A 21,608-nucleotide genomic window follows, 5' to 3' on the forward strand; every position below is an offset into this window, starting at 1 on the left:
CATTACCACCACTGACACTGTCACCACCACCTCCCACCCCAGACTAACCAATACTGTCGGATGTAGTGTAGGTCACAGATTACCATAGCGCTGGTTGTACGTGTTGCTGCAATGATGATGATGATTATTATTATTATTATTATTATTATTATTATTATTATTATTATTATTATTATTATTATTATTGTTATTGTTGTTGTTGTTGTTGTTGTTGTTATTGTTGTTGTTGTATGGCGAAGGTTAAAAATAAAGGCGAGTATATTTGATGGAATAATGTCTTTCGTGTATGTGTTATTATGAGTGAACGACGATGGGATGGTAAGGTCATTTGTATGTAATGGAGATTGATCTTTGTAATTATATCGAGTCAATTACGTACCAGCGACACAAGAATGATATTAGACTTAATAATCAGGTCATATACGTTGTGAGTTAAGTTCTTCTCGTTGTTCCTACACTATGTATCACCCACTGACTGTATATCACCTCGTGTATCCGGCAGTTCATGTATCACCCTCGTATCCCACCCAGATGATGTATCACCCCGCCAGACAATGTATCATCTTTAAAATAATGAATCATCTCAGAAATTATGTGTTAACCCGAACAAGTAGAGTTACAGTGGGGCAGCAACGGGCCAGACCGTGTACTCGTCTGTGTTGGCCTTCGTGTGGACCATTGAGGTGGGATGTACCACTACTAAACCCGGAACAATGGTACACACTCTGTCGGCCTCTGCATCAACTACAACCTGTACCCTTGTCAACCACTACAACCTGTACCCTCGTCAACCACCACAACCTGCATCACCACCACTCCCACCACCACCACCACTACTGCTACTACTACTACTACTACTACTACTACTACTACTACTACTACTACTACTACTACTACTACTACTACTACTACTGCTGCTACTACTATTACCACCACCAATACTACCACCACCGTATCAGCTCGTGTCGTCATTCCGTTCCCCGTGTTTACCGTCACCATCACCATTGATTATAATAATAGTCTCATATTGTGTGTACAACATTATACTGCTAATTATAATACTGGGCAATAATTACCCTGGTGCTGAAAGGAACTGTTCTTTATCTGTGTCTACCTACCTACCTACCTACCTACCTACCTAGCCATCCATCCAGTAAATGACGAATCCATGAGCCCGTCTGTGTGTGAACTTTGAACATCTGGCGTAATAATAAGACTTACCAAAGGGACATCCTCAAGTTTTACAAAAGTACAGAGGAAGGGATGTGAAATTTTTAAATATCAAGAAGAAATGTCTGGTAGAAGCTGGTTGTAACGTTTGGTTGTGAGACATGAGATGACTGATGACATTCTGAGTGGTATTTGGTGGGAGATTAAAGAAGTGAAGAAAGGGGTATTGCAGAAGAGGTGTGTGTGTGTGTGTGTGTGTGTGCGTGCGAGTGTTTGTGTGTGTGTGTTTTAGCGGGTGGTGGTGGTGCAGGCAGGCGCTGACACGGTGACATTAGTTACATCCTGACCCTGCCACTGCCACACCACCCTATCCGGTCCCTCCCTCTCTATTTGTTCTCTTCAGCAGTTATTACATTTGTTTTAATACCACAGACAACTTTAGGCATTGAGCCCGATAGTCTGAAATCAATGAACATTCCGTCAGGCTCTACAGTATGTCTAAAGCTGTCTGTTATATTAAAAGAAATGTGATAACTGCCAAGGAGAACAACTCTCGTATTGAAATTGTGTGGATTCCGTCCCATGTTGGAGTTAAGAATCATGACTGTGCTGATAGACTGACCAATGAGGCATGTAAGAAAGAATATATGGACCGGGGACCTTGGCCTGTCCAATACTGTACTTAAAAACATTCAAGTCAAAATCATGAACTCTGATCTAGAAGAACTGAGAAATGCGGAGAGACCTGGCAGTTGTAGCATTAGTAAATATGACAAATTTTGTGACAAGAGATGCCGGTATGGCCAGCACAAGGACAGAACCAGACAATTTGATGTAGTCGTGGCCAGAATTAGGCTAGGATACAGACACATCTGGCAAGTTAGTAACGCTGTACCCATGCCAGAACACAAGTTTCTTTAAGCCATTTGCCTCTTTCTACCCAGCAGTAATTGGGGACCTGGATGTTAATCGATTTGCGGATCGTGTTCCGGGGTAATGGTTAGTCAGTGCAGTAAGCGAATTGTCCGGTCTTCTCGGACTATTCCTTGACACTGGGTCATGCAACTCCTTAACTTGGGCTGTGGTTGTTGTGTTGGCGACAGCTTCTACACTTTAAACAGGACAGGTTAAGGCATCTTAATTTGCACTCCTTCTAGAGACGTAGAGTGAGGGGCGATATGATAGAGGTCTGTAAATGGTTTTAAATTAGGCAAATTTAGATTTAGGCGCGAAATAGGTAAACATTAGTTTGGAAATAGAGTAGTGGATGAATGGAACAAGTTACCAAACATAATTATTACATAAGAACATAAGAACATAAGAATGGAGGAAACTGCAGCGGGCCTATTGACCCATACTGGGCAGTCCCGTTTAAACCCAACCCCTATTGCTCATATGAGCATCCAACCTATGTTTGAAGAAATTCAGCGTATTCAAGTTAATGATGATATTTGGTAACTTGTTTCATTCATCCACTACTCTGTTTCCAAACCAGTGTTTACCTATTTCACGCCTAAATCTAAATTTGTCTAATTTAAAACCATTGTTACGAGTTCGCTCCTGGTTGGATAATTTGAGTACCTTTGTCATGTCCCCTTTGTTTAGCCCTGCCTTCCACTTATACGCCTCTATCAGGTCGCCCCTCGCTCTACATCTCTCAAGGGAGTGCAAATTAAGATGCTTTAACCTGTCTCTATACTCAAGGTTCCTAATGCCCGGGATTAGTCTTGTCATTCTCCTCTGAATTCTTTCCAAGGATTCTATATCCATTCTGTAATACTGTGACCAGAACTGAACTGCATAATCCAGGTGTGGTCTCACAAGAGCAAGATACAGTTTTAGGATGACCTCGCTAGTCTTGTAACTAACACTCCTTTGTATGAACCCAAGTACTTTATTAGCCTTGTTACGAGCAAAAACACTTGTTTACTTGGCTTAAAGGTTCCTACTTATCATTACTCCTAAATCTCTCTCGCAGTCGGATTTCTCCTATGGCATCGTTGTTCATCTGGTATCTGGTTTCCCTGTTTATATCTCCTATACTGAGTACTTTACATTTGTCCACGTTGAATTTCATCTGCCATTTTTCAGACCATTCGAAAAATTTGTTTAGATCTTCCTGTAGTTTTGCCGAGTCCTCGTCAGATTTGATAACACCTCCTGTTTAGTGTCATCCAGCAAATTTACTTATGTTGCTGTCTATGCCGATATCTATGTCGTTTATGTATACAGTATAATAAACCAGCACGTGGTCCAAGTGATACTGGGCCTGTAGAGACTCCACTTGTGACGTTGCTCCAATGGGACTTAGTGCCGTTAATGCTCCTCGCTGTTTCCTGTCCTGTAACCACGCCCTAAAAACGTCCATTTAAGGATGTCACCTTTGATGCCATGAGCTTCTACCTTTCTAATTAGTCTTTCGTGGGGGACTCTGTCGAAGGCTTTGCTAAAGTCGAGATATACCACATCATAATTGTGCCCCTCGTCCACCTATTCGAAAACTGATGAAAGGAATGCTAATAGATTAGTTAGGCAAGAACGTCCGCTTGTGAAGCCATGCTGGGAATCATTGATCAATCGGTGCTTCTCCAGGTGATTTCGAATAGAGTTTGAAATGATTGCTTCCAGTAATTTGCCTACTATTGATGTTAGACTGATTGGGCGGTAGTTAGAGGATATTGATCTATCCCCCTTCTTGAAAATCGGTATTACATTTGCTATCCTCCAGGATTCTGGTACTACACCTGTTTTTAATGACATGTTAAACAACTTTGTTAAGGGCATACTAAGCTCTTCCTTACATTCCTTTAATACTCTGGCAAATATCTCATCGGGACCAGGTGACTTATTAGGCTTTAGTTTGTCTATTTGCTTACTAACATCGTTACTAGTCACTACTATCTCACTTAATTTGTTTTCTTCACTATCTCTGAATAGAGTCGGTGCCTCGGGTATCATGTTTAAATTTTCGGTGGTGAAAACTGTTGAAAAATATTACGATGGATAGCTTCAAACATAGGTTGGATGGATATATGAGCAATACGGGTTAGGTGTAAATGGGACTGCCCAGTATGGGCCAATAGGCCCGCTGCAGTTTCCTCCATTCATATGTTCTTATGTTCTTTAAAACAAATTCACGCCTAGGTGGCCCTATGGCTGGCCATCCTCGTTACACGAAGGGCAACCATTATTTATAATGTACCAGAAAACTCAGCAGGTAAACTTTGTGATAAACCTTTAAAGCATAGACTTGAACATTATTACATTGGATCAGGAGTGCTTGAGGGCATTCTTGCTGTCTATCCTAAATTTGCTGCTGGTCCACACTCATTAGTCCTCAGATAGATTATGACTTCTACTATATATGAACCTCTGTCCTGTGTGGCAGTGAACAGTGATAGCACCCTCTGTGTCAAGACCTGACCGAACTACCCAGAATAGGCAAATTATACTCCAAGCTTTGCTAATAATTGTTTTTTAAACTTAAAAACTCTCTCTCTCTCTCTCTCTCTCTCTCTCTCTCTCTCTCTCTCTCTCTCTCTCTCTCTCTCTCTCTCTCTCTCCCATTTCCCTCCCACTCTTCCTTCTACTCTCCCTCCCTTTATTCTGCCACCACCCCTGTTACTACTGGGGTCCGGACAAAAACCCTCCAATTAAAATACCCCTGGACAAAACCCCCTCAGTTAAAGTGCAAAGTAGGAGAAAAGTCCTTCAGTTGAAGTGCAAAATAGGTTAGGTTAGGTTAGGTTAGGTTAAGGTTGGGTATTGCAGTCTTATGGTTTAATAAATGGAATATTCTCCATGTCAGAGAAATGTTTATAAACTGCAAATACAATAATCATGAATAAAAATAATTATTTAAAAATTCTTATTATTATTTGTCCTAGGGGGCTGTTGTCCTGGGGCTATTGTCCTAGAGGGCTCTTCTCCTGGGGGCTTTTGTTCTCGGGGGAATTTATCCTGGGGCTATTGTCCTAGAGGGCTTTTCTCCTGGGGGCTTTTGTCCTCGGGGGATTTTGTCCTAGGGGGCTGTTGTCCTGGGGCTATTGTCCTAGAGGGCTCTTCTCCTGGGGGCTTTTGTCCTCGGGGGATTTGTCCTAGGGGGCTGTTGTCCTGGGGCTATTGTCCTAGAGGGCTCTTCTCCTGGGGGCTTTTGTTCTCGGGGGAATTTATCCTGGGGCTATTGTCCTAGAGGGCTTTTCTCCTGGGGGCTTTTGTCCTCGGGGGATTTTGTCCTAGGGGGCTGTTGTCCTGGGGCTATTGTCCTAGAGGGCTCTTCTCCTGGGGGCTTTTGTCCTCGGGGGATTTTGTCCTGGGGCTATTGTCCAAAGGGATATTGTCCTAGGATGCTATATTTCTAGGGGGCTAGTGTTCCCTATGACAATAGCCCCCTAGGACATTTTTTTTGTCTTAGGGGGCTTTTCAGGATGAACAGCAGTTTGCCGCTTGTTTGGCGCCAGGTGGGGAGGGTGAGCCGGCAGTCAATTAGACGATCTCCCACCAAATACATTTCAGGACGCTATCATCCTGCCAAATTCTGAAATAAATATGTTAGGCCTCACCATTTCCTCCAATATGTCCTGGAAATCTCGCATCCTTAATATAGCTAAAGCTGCCTCCCGAAAGTTGGGAATGCTGTACAGATGCCGTAGCTACTTCACTCCTGAGCAGTTGCTCCAAGTATATAAGGGATTCATTCGTCCTAACTTGGAGTACTGCTCTCATATCTGGGGTGGCTCTTCTTCTGTCCAACTATTAGATAGGGTGGAATCAAAGGCATTTCGTCTTATTAACTCTCCACCTTTAGTCGACAATCTCTCTTCCCTTTCTCTTCGCCACAATGTTGCTTCACTCTTTCTCTTTTACAGGTACTTTAACGGGCAATGTTCTGTGGATTTGGCATCCTGTGTACCGCCGGCAAGGCCGTGCGCTCGTAACACACGTCTTGCCCTCGGTGACCACCGTTTCTCTGTGGATGTTGGTCACACTAGAATAGCCCGTTATAGTACCTCCTTCTTTCGTCACACAGCTAAACTGTGGAATGCTCTGCCTTCTTCTGTGTTTCCATACTTATACAATCTGTCTCACTTTAAAAAGCTGGTTTTCCGGCATCTTCGTGGTGTAGATTAACATAGTATAACCTTTTTCTTCCCTTTTTTCAATTTCTTTGTGTTCTTTTTTTTTTTCGTTCCCCAGGCCCCGTTGTGGGTCGTTTGACCTGTGTCCGGGTGGGCTAATTCCCGTAAAAAAAAAAATGTTATACAGATCAGGTCGGTGGCTCAAGCCCAACACCTTCCTTGATTTTTAATTTAGCATATGCCTTGGCTGATAGCAGGATGAGAGAGCGGTGGACGCTGGCGGCTGAGCGTGAAGCAGTATAGCATAACACGAGCAAAAGTGACCAATGACGGAGAAACGACGGCAGGCTAGTTGGCGTTTGAGAGCGACGGAGGAGATGGGTGATAAAAAATGACTAGCAGCTGGGTGGTGACGGAAGGGACAGTGTCAATTGGAAGTGACGGTTGGAAGAGTGGGAGAAGAAGAGACAGTGGTGATTGATAGTGACAGTGGGCAGAGCGGTGACAGAAAAAAAAACAGTGGTGATTGGAGGTAACGGTTAGAGGAGCGGCAACGGAAGGGGCGGGAAAATCGGGAGTAGTGACCTGTGTGGAAGGATTCGGTGAAGAGAACAGAGTTGATGAGTTGAATGTGAAGGACTCTTAGTCATACCAGGTACACATGTTCTTGTTATTGTTCTGTTGGAAATTTTATTGTTTAGTGAAAATACAATTACAAACGTAAACATTGCTCGTTATTGACCTGCCAGTAAATAAGGCAAACTCTACACATATTGTCGAAAGGGGATATTGTCCAAGGGGGATTTTGTCCCAGGGGGTTATTGTCCCAGGGGGCTTTTGTCCTAGGGGGCTTTTGTCCTAGGGGGCTTTTGTCCGAGGGGGCTTTTGTCCTTGGGGGCTTTTGTCCTAGGGGGCTTTTTTCTTAGGGGGCTTTTGTCCTAGGGGGCTTTTGTCCTACACTCGTGTGTGTTTTTCTGTGCGCGTGTGTGTGTATGTGTGTGTTCTAGGGCCACACGTATACCATTCCCTAGTATAATCTTGTATTAACTGTTGTATATCGCTGTACTTATCCATTTGGTGTCAACTATTCTGTAAAGTTCTTGAATTATTCCCACTTAATTTAGCTATCACCTTGAGTACTGTGTGTTAAATAAAACTCTAACTCCGTCACCAATCTTCCTTCACCATTGCACCAAACACCACTGGTAGAGCATTTCCTGTTGAGAACCGAAAGTGGTGCAATTGTAGTTATTATGGTCCTGCCCCCACGTGTTTAAGAGGTGTTGTATGAAAACTAACTATTCGCCTGTCACTGACTGGTGTGTGTGAGTGTGGCCAATGACTTTAGACTTTACATGGAGATTTATATGTACATCTTAACCATTTGAGGACGATCGATGAACCCTCTGAGGACGATGGCGTAAGACCCCTTGAGGAAATATCACTTAATCCTTCGAGTACATTAGCCAATCTCTTTACGGACGACTGTTGAACCTTTTAAGATGATTATTTGACTCCTGGGGGAAGATTTTATAAGTTTTACAGGAAGATGGTTTAACTCTCTCTTCCTCAAAGGATTTGAACACCGGAAGGTCAAGACCTATCAGGCGCTGCTCCTGCTGTTCAGCTGTCCCCCTTGGCCATGTTCGACCCATTCCCCAAGTCCCTCTACCCGACCCATCCTCACCACCGGGATATCAATATAATCGAAAGTGACAATTTCGTTCCGGAAAGAAGAGGGATCAGTGTTGAACAGTGATAAACAGTGTTTAAGACAGTGAATTCAGCACTAGACAGTACCAGTGAGAACAGTGACCCACCAGTGAGATAAGCACTCCTGGGAACCGACCACCATCTTCTGACCAGGCAATGTTAATCAGTACACCCTGGGAACAACAGCGGTCGGCTTTACATCTGACTACGAGATAACACAACACCACCTAGCAGAGAGTGAGGTACTGTGACACCACCCCACACCACACGGTGTGGTCCTTCATATCAACACCTATGGACGATTTACTGCACCACGTGAACACCACACCACCCGGTGTCTCCATGACCACGTGAGGTTCTTCATATCAGCACCAGAGGACGAGTTACTACACCACGTGAACACCACACCACCCGGTGTCTCAATGACCACGTGAGGTCCTTCATATCAACACCCATGGACGAGTAACTACACCACGTGACCTCACACAGTAGGGCAAGAGACCAGCCCGGGCCATCAACTGTAAACTATAATAATTTGTATGTTCAATTCGTGTTCCTTCTCCTTTCAGTAATGAAAGCTTTTGTTAAACGACACACCCACCCCATGTCTTTGTATGTAATAAGTCATTTTTGTCTAATGTATATTTTCAGCCTTCGGGCTGCTGAACTTTTTCAATAAACCGTTAATTATTATTATTATTATTATTATTATTATTATTATAGAGTCTTTGTGACAGTGTCCTCAAGGTCAGCCTAAGGACACCGGGGAAGATAGTGGACACAGATCCTAAATTCTTCTCGTGTACTGTCTCTCTCCTCTAAGTGGTTGATGTCACCTAACTCCTGTACTGTCCTTGGTGCATCATCAGACGGTCGTCGCTTCAGTTAAGACTGACAGGACTACACTTAGTGGGGTGTATGTCTGCTGCTATACATTCCTCAAAACAAAGGAAAAGTTGTTAAGGTTATTCAATTGTTGGACACACTAAACACAAGCTGAAGACACCATGACGTTAGCAGGAGGAAAGTTTGTTATAAAATGACCAATAAAAGACGGATAACAACTTTACACACTGAGTCACACCTCGACCAGCAAGGTCAGATATGATGAACCAGAACAACTTGGGATTTAAGATGTTCACAAAGTAACATCTATAGCTGGTGTGATCTCTAACCTAACACACTCCTAGCAACATTAGGGTGTGCCTATGATGTCATCCTGTGGTATGACTCTGCACCAGCACATCTCACTGTGGTGGGCGTGACACGGCTGACACTCTCCTGGATAGGTGTTGTGACCTCTCTGGCCAGTCCATTATTACCCTCCCGTCCTCCAGCAAGTACAGTATAATGACATCTGAGCTGTGTGTGTGGATGGAGAGTACTTATTTTTTAAGATGAACCAGCCACCGACTCCACCCACATAAAGCCCCCTATAATAGGTGGCAGTTTGATGGCCCGACAGGTCAGAGTGTCAGTGTACTTCTGTACGTGTGACCAAAACAGACTCCTGTCTACACCATGACAGTAGTGATGAGTTTCAACCATATCGACGTGTGCACACTTTTCTCCCTGACGCCTCCGCACCCTCCCGCGACTATTGGTAATCGATATTGTAAATCGACTTCTCATCTGTGAACAATACTGGTCTCCAGTGAGGCACCTGCCAATGCTGACGTTCATGAGTGAACTCCAACTTGGCAGTACGGTGAGCTGTGGCCACAAGAGGACCCGTGGCTGGTCGTCAGGCCCTCACGTCATCTCCTTGTGGATGATTTCTCACTATCTGAGCTGATAAAAACATTTTGGTGCTCCTCCGAAAGTCAGTTTCCAGGAGCGATACTCTTATGATACTGACGGACCACAGGGCTGACAGAGCGGCCTTGTCGATGAGTAATCACGTATTATCATCTCATCCTGGCCTCCTGGTGTATAACGTCCTCCAGGTACTACCTCCTCCTCCACTGATTGATGACAATGACACATCAAACCTTTATGTCACGGCTCTCTGTCATCATCCACCAGCCATTACACGACTCTCATACCTTCAGCGTGGTCTAGATATCGTTAACATCACCAGACATCAGACACGTAGGCGGAGAACTTCGTGATGACCTCAGACCGGGACAGCTGGTTCTGCCAGGACCCGAAATTACTGACCTTCTAGTGGGTGTTGAGACACAGGCACACAGCAACGTTTGGTCACGCATATTTTCACTCAATCATATTTTGTTTTGTCTGTCATGCAACTCACTGATCAGTCATGTAGTTAATGGTCTCTCTCTAGTAGTTAGCCCATTTGTGTCACAGGATACAAATGTTTATTAATTTTGTTGAGCAATGTATCTAAAACTGATGTTCTTTTCTTATTATAAAGTTGACAGGTTCTTTATACTTTGGTCAAGCACCACAAGGCGACCGCTAATTTCACTACCAGTATTTTCACTCTATGTGGAAATTAATTTTAACTTCGAAGAAAGAAGATTATTTACCACAATTGATGAAAGTTCAGTATGATCTTGGCGACAAACGGCTGCAATTCTTCATAATAGACGTACAGTACCGGTAATCCACATAACAAGATCCATTTCTTATCAGCATCACCTTATTACTTACGTCAACTTTAATATTGATTAATTTCTTTTAATTAATTTCAGGGAATAAATTTAACGGAATGATCAGCCGCGCCACATCATGGAGTCCTCACTATAAAAGATCATTTACTACTGGTATATTACTAAGGTTTTACTCTCTCGTGTACAGATTTCCTTTACTGCTGTGTATTACTTATATTCATATTGATGACTTATAGTTTAGTTGAAAATAATGTTCTGTGCTTCACTAAACTAAATATTGTTACGTTTATATCAACAGTGAAAACTTATCCAATCCGACCAATTTCACAAAATAATTATATCACCTCAGAAAATGAATGTGTCAAAGAAACCCATATTTATGTTGTGTTGATAATGCTTAGCTGATTCCGTGAAATATGACCACAGTTAAGCATTCCCTGAAGGCCACTGTCTGTGAGTTATATTGAGCTACCCAACATACTCTGTGTATTAATAATAATAATAATAATAATAATTAACGGTTTATTGAAAAAGTTCTGCAGCACGAAGGCTGAAAATATACATTGGACATAAATGACTTATTACATACATTGGTGGTTTAACAAAAGCCTTCATTAGAGAAAGGTAAAGGAACATACAGTGAACATACAGATTAATGTAGGTGTTGAACAGCAAACTCGTAGTGTAGTAACTCCCTCCCAGATGGTGTTAGGAGGAACTCACGTGGTGTAGTAGTTCCCTCAGATGTTGTTATGAGGGACCTGGCGTGGTGTAGTAATTCCCTCGCAGATGGTGTTATGAGGGGCCTCACGTGGTGTAGTAATTCCCTCACAGATGGTGTTATGAGGGACCTCACGTGGTGTAGTGTGGTGTAGTCACCCTCACGTGGTGTAGTAATTACCTCACAGATGGTGTTATGAGGGACCTCACGTGGTGTAGTAATTACCTCACAGATGGTGTTATGAGGGGCCTCACGTGGTGTAGTAACTCCCTCACAGATGGTGTTATGAGGGGCATCACGTGGTGTAGTAATTCCCTCACAGATGGTGTTATGAGGGGCCTGACGTGGTGTAGTAATTCCCTCACAGATGGTGTTATGAGGGACCTCACGTGGTGTAGTAATTCCCTCACAGATGGTGTGATGAGGGACTTGACGTGGTGTAGTAATTCCCTCACATATGGTGTTATGAGGGACATGTGGTGTAGTAATTCCCTCACAGATGGTGTTATATGAGTGAGGTTTGGTCCCTGGCCTTCCTATCGTAGACGGATTAACACATCGCTGGTTGTTGGGTCTCACGGGCCGTTATCACTGTGTACCTGGGACCTCACTGTGTGAAGGTTAACTTGGGTGCGACTGTTACTGTTGAGTTGTTCTCACTGACTTAAGCACTGTTCACCACTGTTCACCTCGGTTTAACACTGGTTCCGTTCCTTTCCTAAATGAAATTGTAACTTCTGGCGAGAACTTGTTGATATTCCGGTGGGGAGGAGGGTTCAGGGGAGGGGGTTGGTATGGGCCAACTTAACAGTTGACCTGGCTGCTCCGAAAGGAGCGCCAGGTACGTCTTGACCCTTCGGTGGTCAAGGATTGTGTGTAGTAGACTGTCCACACATATTTCTACATATTGTCAATTATCTTGAAACAAAATATAAATAACAAAAATAATCCCACAGTTACACACACAAAAAATCAGTTTATAATTGCAAAAACGATAATATTTTAACCCACATCAGATTATTTCCTTATTTCTGGATGTGGATTTGTTTTTCAGTCATTTTCAACCTCATAGTAACGCCACTTTATATCTCACTCATTTCCCATTACCTATTACCACTTGGTTTCTCATTATTCGACCTACGTGTCTCACTACTGTTATGTCTCATGATCTTATTCCTCCCTCATCTTCCATGTTGTTTCAGTCAGAGCCTTTCACTGTTACTTCACGGTCACGTCAGTCAGCTTGCCATTCATCCACTTAAGTTCTTCTTCTTCTTCTTCTTCTTCTTCACAGTTAGTTAGAGTGGTAATGGTCTTCCTAGAGTCAGTAACAGGGTGTTAGCATAGATGATACACATACACACACACACACACACACACACGCACACACACACACACACAGCTGTCTCGTCTCGTACATGAGGAGAGTGTCAGCTGCTGAGTGTCATGCATTCCTGCTTCTTCTTCACCACTCTTATTAAAATATGTGTGTGTGTGTGTGTGTGTGTGTGTGTGTGTGTGTGTGTGTGTGTGTGTGTGTACATTATTCGTGCTTATATTTGTGCTTGTATGTTCGGGTGTCAGTGTTTGCTCGTGTGTATGTCTTTATGTGTGTGTGATAATAAAGATAACACCACAAACGATAACAACACCAATAAAGATAACACCACAAACGATTACAGTACACATAAACGTAATGAAATATAGAAAGGAAGGATATATATTTCTTAACAAACAAGTAAAATATTCCGTCCTTGAACCAACACACTGACATAACTAAGACGCAGGTAAGAGTGTGATATAATGATAGTCATATATTTTACATATACTGGGGAGTGTTGTAGTGACGAGTCTTGGATACCTGTTGAAATAGGAATCTTGAGTGATATGAGGTCAGGTAAGGAGGGTTAAATAGGAATCTTGAGTGATATGAGGTCAGGTAAGGAGGGTTAAATAGGAATCTTGAGTGATATGAGGTCAGGTAAGGACGGTGTCGTGTAGTGAGAGGAGGTATCGGTTTTCCCTCAGGCCTAACACACACGTCACTTAAAGTCCCTCATCCAGTGGTAGTAAGTGTAGAGTTCAGATAAATCTACATAACTATACATTTATCTTCCTCTTCTTTCTTTTTCACCCAAGTAGCGAAATTATTTTAGCCGCAACTTTATGTACCAGATATATATAAAGTTTTTATTGTATCAATGGAGAACCTGAGCTCTTTGACTCCATAGAATAGGTAAATCAACCCAACTACCTCATTAGTTAGGCCTCAGTGTAATACGGTCAGTACTCCGTGTGTGTGTGTGTGATGTTAAGTTTCGTGATCTGGATATAATGGAGAACATTAACCCAGGTTCCATAGTAAAGGTTTAATGAAATAAACTCAAAGTGAATGGTTATGTTGTGGTGTATTACTGCGCTTCACACACAAAGATCTTTAACTACAGGGCCGTATTAATGTACCACGGGGATTGAGGAGAAAGACATTTACTTAAACCATTTCGGTCATCTTGTGTTCAATGTCTGGGGCGAGGGAGAAGAATAGACTACCTGGCGCGGAAACAAGACAGTGATCAGAGTAATATGTCAGAGAGGACACAGTAATGTAAGGCTTCGGGTAAGTTGTAAGGTGGTGTGGCTGTTGACAGACAGACAGACAGACAGACAGACAGACAGACTGTACCTGTGTGTGTCTGTATGAGAGATAAGTGTACAAGTGTAATAATAATAATAATAATAATAATAATAATAATAATAATTAACGGTTTATTGAAAAAGTTCGGCAGCCCAAAGGCTGAAAATATACATTGGACAAAAATAACTTACTACATAAAAAGACATGGAGTGGGTAGGTCAATTAACAAAAGCTTTCGTTACTGAAAGAAGAAGGAACAATGATTGAACATACAAATTATTATAGTTTACAGTTGATGCCCAGGGCCTGGGTTGGTCATGGAGACACCAGGTGGTGAGGTGTTCAAGTGGTGTAGTAACTCGTCCTCGGGTGTTCATATGATGGAACTCATGTGGTCATGGGGACACCGTGTGGTGTGGGGTGGTGTCACAGTACCTCACCCTGCTGGGTGGTGTTGTGGTATCTCGTAGTCAGGTGTAAAGCCGGCCCACTGTTGTTCCCATGGTGAACTGATTAGCACCTCCTGGTCAGAAGACAGCGGTCAGTTCCAAGGGGTGCTTATGTCACTGGTGGGTCACGGCTCTCACTGGTACTATCTAGTACTGAATTCACTGGCTTAAACACTGTTCATCACTGTTCAACATTGCTCCCACTTATTTCCAAAACGAAATTGTCACTTTTGATTATGTTGATATCCCGGTGGTGAGGATGGGTCAGGGAGAGGGACTTGGGGAATGGGCCGAACATTGGCCAAGGGGGGCCGCTGCTCAGCAGGAGCAGCGCCTGAATAGGTCTCGACTCTACGGTGGTCAAGGATGTAGTGTGTGTGTGTGTGTGTGTGTGTGTGTGTGCGCACAGGGGTACCCCACATGGGGAAGGGGCTAGAAAGGATGCCGTAAACATAGCCTACCGAAAGAACCAACCAACCAACCGGACTTGGCAACCGCACCCAGTAAGATCATCCTTATGTGGTTGAAAACAATCATAAACACAGATCAAAACAAAAATAGTCTATACAACCTCTTATGGTCGTTGCATGGAATGTCATAACCCTTCTGGATACAAGCACAAAAGAGAGTCCTGAAAGAAGAACCGCCCTTATGGCAAAAGAGCTGGCTAGGTATAACATCAACATAGCAGCCATTAGTAAGTCCTAGCTCCCAGACGAGGGTCGACTCACAGAACTGGGGTTTGGCTACACCTTCTTCTGGAAGGGTAAGCCTACTGCGGAGAGGAACCGTATTTATGGAGTTGGCTTTGCCATCCGCCAATGTATCCTACATAGGCTAACTGATATACCTGTTAGGATCAACGAGCGCCTCATGACGCTTCGAGTCCCACTGAATCACTTACGCCATGCCTTCTTCATCAGTGCATATGCCCCAACACTGGATGCAGAAGATGACATCAAGGAGGCCTTTTATGCCGACCTCGACAGAGAGGATAAGGTTGTGGTCCTTGGTGACTTCAATGCCAGAGTTGGCAGAATTGCTGACATTTGACAAGGAACCATCGGAAGAAATGGACTAGGCAAGTTTAATCCCAATGGCCTACTCCTGCTCAGCAAGTGTGCTGCACACAGTCTCGCTATCACCTATACCTTGTTTAGGCAGGCCAAGAACTTCAAGGGTTCTTGGCAACACTCACGATCTAAACACAGAGCATCTCATTGCCAGTGAAAGAGATCGCCGAGATGTCCTTATCACCCAAGCCATGCGGTGCTCAGACCACTACGACACTGATCATCAGCTCGTCAGAGCCAAGCTCTTACTTCACATCGCCCCAAAACGGCAAAGGCAACACGCCTCCAGAAGAGGTTTTAACACTAAGCATCTGGAGGATCCAGCGGTAGCACATTCTTCCAGAGAGCAGCTCGAACATTCGCTGATAAGCAACCCAACAACAAACAACCCAACAACAAACAACCCAAGTCCCAGTGCCGAATGGGATATTCTCGACACTGTCTGGTTAGATGAAAATGACCCGGAAATCAATATACTCGTCGACAACAAACGTGCTGCTTTAACTAACTGGCAGAACAACCCTCAATCTCGGACTAAAGCTGATACCTTCCTCAAGAAAAATGCGGCGGCCCAGCACCAACTTCGCAATCTAAAGAACGACTGGTTTGAAAATAAGTTATGTGAATTGCAACAATTTGCAGATCAACACAAGATGCGCGAATTTTTCAACTCCACTAGAACATTTTATGGGCCAATCACTCATGGTGCAGCCCCCCTTCGTTCATCCAACAGTAACTCCCTAATTAAAGACGAAGAAGGCCTCCTTCAGCGCTGGAAAGAGCACTTCCATTCGCTGCTCAACCGAAACACCAATGTGGATATCCTTCCTGGCTACCCAGCAGGTCCCTCAGCAACCAAAGCTGACCCACCTCAGCTATCCTCCATCCTTGGATGAGGTAGTTACTGCCATCAAACAGATGAAAAATAACAAAGCTTCAGGGCCTGATGGAATCCCAGCCGAGGTATATAAAGCAGTAGGACCTCTGCTTACCAGCCATCTCCACTCTCTCGTGGAGAATATATGGGAAAAGGAGTAAATCCTCCAAGGTCTTAAAGATGCCTCTATCGTCAATATTTATAAGAACAAGGGAGACCAGTCATACTGTGACAACTACCTCGGGATCTCGCTGCTCTCCGTAGCTGGCAAGATTATTGCCCGAGTCCTCCTGAACAGACTTCTTCCTGAGGTAGAAAACTTCCTCCCAGAATTTCAAAGTGGCTTTAGACCATCATGTGGCACCACTGACATGATCTTTGCTGGCCGCCAGAAACAGGAAAAGTGCAGAAAACAGCATCGTGATCTGTACATGGCCTTCATCGACCTATCCAAGGCGTTCAATTCGGTCAACAGGGAAGCCCCCCTGGCGGGCCCTCAGCTGTTTTGGCTGCCCACCAAAATTCATTGCCATTGTGAGTCAACTCCACGATGGCAAGAACGGCAGTGTCCTGCACAATGGAACCCAGTATTGAGTTCTTCCCCATCCAAACTGGGGGTAAAACAAGGATGTGTACTGACACAAACTCCATTTTACATTTCCTTGGCTGCCTTCCTTACTCGTGCCGGTGCAAATTTAGCTGGCGTGGTTGACATCCAGTGCAGGATGAAGGGTCTTTTCAACATAAGACGACTCCAGGCAGGAACAAAGGTGTTGGCAGCTTCCTTTCCTGAACTTCAGTATGCAGACGACCTTGTCGCTTACACTGAAAGTGACCTACAGGAGATCCTGAACACCTACGCTGATGTGTATGCACGCTTTGGCCTTCAGGTGAATGTATGTAAGACTCGGATTTTTTTTCAGCCTGCCCCTGGTTCAGCCACATGAAGAGATTCAACATCGGATCAGATGTGCATCTCAAACTTTTGGCAGACTCCGTACCCGTGTCTTCAGCTGTAGGGAGCTGAATTTATCTACAAAGTTTTACGTATATCGAGCAGTGGGCCTCCCCACCCTGCTATATGGCAGAGAGACATGGGTCACATACAGGAAGCACCTCAAGGCACTTGAAAACTTTCACCAATGTAGTCTACGTCCCATCCTCCGAGTTCGCTTGCAAGACAAGAGAACAAATGTCAGTGTTCTCGCTGACACCAACTGTAGGAGCATCGAGGCTACCATTAACCATGAACAACTTTGCTCGACTGGCCATGCTACCCACATGGACGACAGTAGACTGCCAAAGCAGCTACTTTACAATCATCTAACGCATGGTAAAATTAGTGCTGGTGGGCAACTGAAAGGGTATAAGGATAGTTTTAAGACAAATCTGAAAAAGTGCCAAATCGACCCCCACACCTGGGAGATGATTACTCCACACCGTAATGCTTAGAAGAGCACCACACAAGAAGGTGTCAATAATTTCGAGTTAGCCCGATTACATACTGAGGCAGATGAGCGACAGCGCCGGAAATACGCTGCCGCCGTCCCTCCCGCACTATGATGTAGCCCTGCACACGTGCAACATCTGTGGACGACCCTGCTGGTCCCATATCTGCCTCGCTTGCCACTTCAGAGCTCACCAACGAAGGTGACATCCATAATAATTCATATCATTGTATCATAGCTGGATGATCACCATACTCGATTCCGATTGACAGCAAAGTAGTAGTAGTAGTAGTATTCACAGATGCCAATGCTCTAAGAAAGTGGTTCTCAACCTTGTTTGCCCCATGCACCCCTTTCACCATTTGTCAGAATGTCATTCCCCCCTCCTTTCCAAGATTATACTTAGCACTCCAAAGTGACCATAAATTTTTACAAATTAAATGCCAATTGAAAATGTTGATGGATTTATAAAACTTGAATAAAAGTAAATTAAATTTTTTTTATTTATAATGAATTACTTAACAGACCAAACTGAAGCATAATGCAATAAACAAAAAGTTCAATAGAATACCAGGATATTGTAAATGTGTAATTAATTTTATTCAGATGACGATTACAGTCAATGAGAAACCTGTGATTGTTTTTTCTTCGCCAATTCTGGGATACGCGGAGGAGTGCTTGAAAGGGCACAATGCAGGTCATTTTCTACCTCTAATCTACTACGTTGCTTCGTTTTAATTTGCAACAGAGTTGAAAAGCCTGACTCACAAAGCTATGTCGACACAAACGGAAGCAATGCACGGAAGCTCTTTCTGCCACTTTTGGGTAGGATTCGCACATCAAGGGCCAAAATTCTGTGATTGATTTCTCATCGAACATATCTCTTGCTCCCGAATCAATTTCCCCTATCTGGGAAGTCTACAAGCCATGGTATAATAAGACTTCTCCGAAGCCCGAGGTCAATATCTTTGTTGATGATTAAATTGTGGTCGACTAGGTCGAATGTACAGATAGAAATCAATGAAGGCGACAGCTACAGATTTTCGTTTCTCGAGATGGCCGGCATATGATTGAAAGCTGACAAGACAGTGGGTGGTGGAGAGAGTTTTCGCCATTGCCAAGTGCTGAGGGTCTGACTCCTCACAATATCAGCATAAGATAATCCCAGATAAGCTTTCTAGATTAGGCTGGAGTATTGGGTGGGTGCAATAGATCATGTGATTTAGGATTGTGGGCTGGTTGACTTGGGCACTGGTGATACAGAGATGGCCAGTCAATACAGAATCTATGACTTGACTGAGAGAAGCATTGATGATGGAGCATAGGGATTTAACAAGCTCAGGAACTACTTGAAGAGTTTCATTGTAGTGAGATCAGTAAGAATTTGGTAGAGCCTTTGGTTTGTCCAGACGCTTTGCTGCTTCAGATTCTTCTACCAGAATCGTGGTGGGAAGGGGGGCTGGTAGGTGGCAGGGAGAGTGGTTGATTATTCAAGCCGGGAGGCGTCTGGCATATAATGGCAAGATGGTTTATTTGATTACTCAGCTGCGTCCACATTAGTCAGAATGGCTGAGGAAGGGAGGTGTGTCTTGTGTTTAGTCCACAGAGCTCTTTAGGAGCTTACCATACCATTGACGATGTTGGTCTGCTTCAGGTGTTGCAATTTGGTTCAGTGGTAGACTTCTTTGCAGTGTGTATTTCGCGGATGAACAAGTTGCAAAGGGACCTGTAGCGGATGTGGTCATTGAGACAAAAGGCTCATCTCTGTTACTGAATCTCTTAGGTCCGAGGTGTGATCAGGGCATCATGCAGCAACACTAACATCATCACTGCACAACACAACACTAACATCATCACTACAACCACAACACTAACATCATCACTACAACACAACACTGACATCGTCTTCAGCAACACTAACATCATCCTGCAACACAACACTAACATCATCACTACAACACCTTTAACATCCTTCTTCAACATCATCGCTGCTTACTAACATCATCACTACAACTTTAACACTAACATCATCACTACAACACAACTTTAACATCATGCCACAACACAACACTAACATCATCACTACAACACAACACCAACATCATCACTACAGCACAACACTAACATCATCACTGCAACACAACACTAACATCATCCACTACAAAAGCACGAACATCACTACAACACATCACTAACATCATCACTGCAAGCCACTAACATCACTACAACAACACTAACATCATCACTACAACACAACACTAACATCATCACTACAACACAACACTAACATCACTACAACACAACACTAACATCATCACTACAAAACACTAACATCATCACTGCAACACATCACTAACATCATCACTACAAAACACTAACCTCACTACAACACCACACTAACATCACTTTAAGCCAACAATAACATCATCACTACAAAACACTAACATCATCACTACATTACATCACTAACATCATCACTACAAAACACTAACATCATCACTACAACACATCATTAACATCATCACTACAAAACACTAACATCACTACAACACAACACTAACATCATCACTACAAAACACTAACATCATCACTACAACACAACACTAACATCATCACTACAAAACACTAACATCATCACTACAAAACACTAACATCATCACTACAAAACACTAACATCATCACTACAACACATCACTAACATCATCACTACAAAACACTAACATCATCACTACAACACAACACTAACCTCACTTTATGCCAACACTAACATCATCACTACAAAACACTAACATCATCACTACAACACATCACTAACATCATCACTACAAAACACTAACATCACTACAACACAACACTAACATCAGTTTAAGACAACACTAACATCATCACTACAACACAACACTAACATCACTTTAAGCCAACACTAACATCATCACTACAACACAACACTAACATCACTTTAAGCCAACACTAACATCATCACTACAACACAACACTAACATCATCACTACAACACAACACTAACATCATCACTACAACAACACTAACATCACTACAACACAACACTAACATCACTTTAAGCCAACATAACATCATCACTACAACACAACTTTCTTTATCATTACTGTTACTAACATCATCACTACAACTGCTTACTAACATCCACTACAACACAACACTAACATCACTTTAAGCCAACACTAACATCATCACTACAACACAACACTAACATCACTTTAAGCCAACTTTAAGCCAACACTAACATCATCACTACAACACAACACTAACATCATCACTACAACACAACACTAACATCATCACTACAACACAACACTAACATCACTACAACACAACACTAACATCACTTTAAGCCAACACTAACATCATCACTACAACACATCACTAACATCATCACTACAACACAACACTAACATCACCTAAAGCCAACACTAACATCACTTTTAGCCAACACTAACATCATCACTACAACACAACAATAACATCACTTTAAGCCAACATTAACATCATCACTACAACACAACAATAACATCACTTTAAGCCAACACTAACATCATCACTACAAAACACTAACATCACTACAACACATCACTAACATCATCACTACAACACAACACTAACATCACTTTAAGCCAACACTAACATCATCACTACAACACAATAATAACATCACTTTAAGCCAACACTAACATCATCACTACAAAATACAAACATCACTACAACACAACACTAACATCACTACAACACAACACTAACATCACTTTAAGCCAACACTAACATCATCACTACAACACAACACTATCATCATCACTACAACACAACACTAACATCATCACTACAACACAACACT

The sequence above is a fragment of the Homarus americanus genome, unplaced genomic scaffold (genome assembly GCF_018991925.1).
Source record: "Homarus americanus isolate GMGI-L3 unplaced genomic scaffold, GMGI_Hamer_2.0 scaffold25467, whole genome shotgun sequence".
NCBI lineage: Eukaryota > Metazoa > Arthropoda > Malacostraca > Decapoda > Nephropidae > Homarus > Homarus americanus.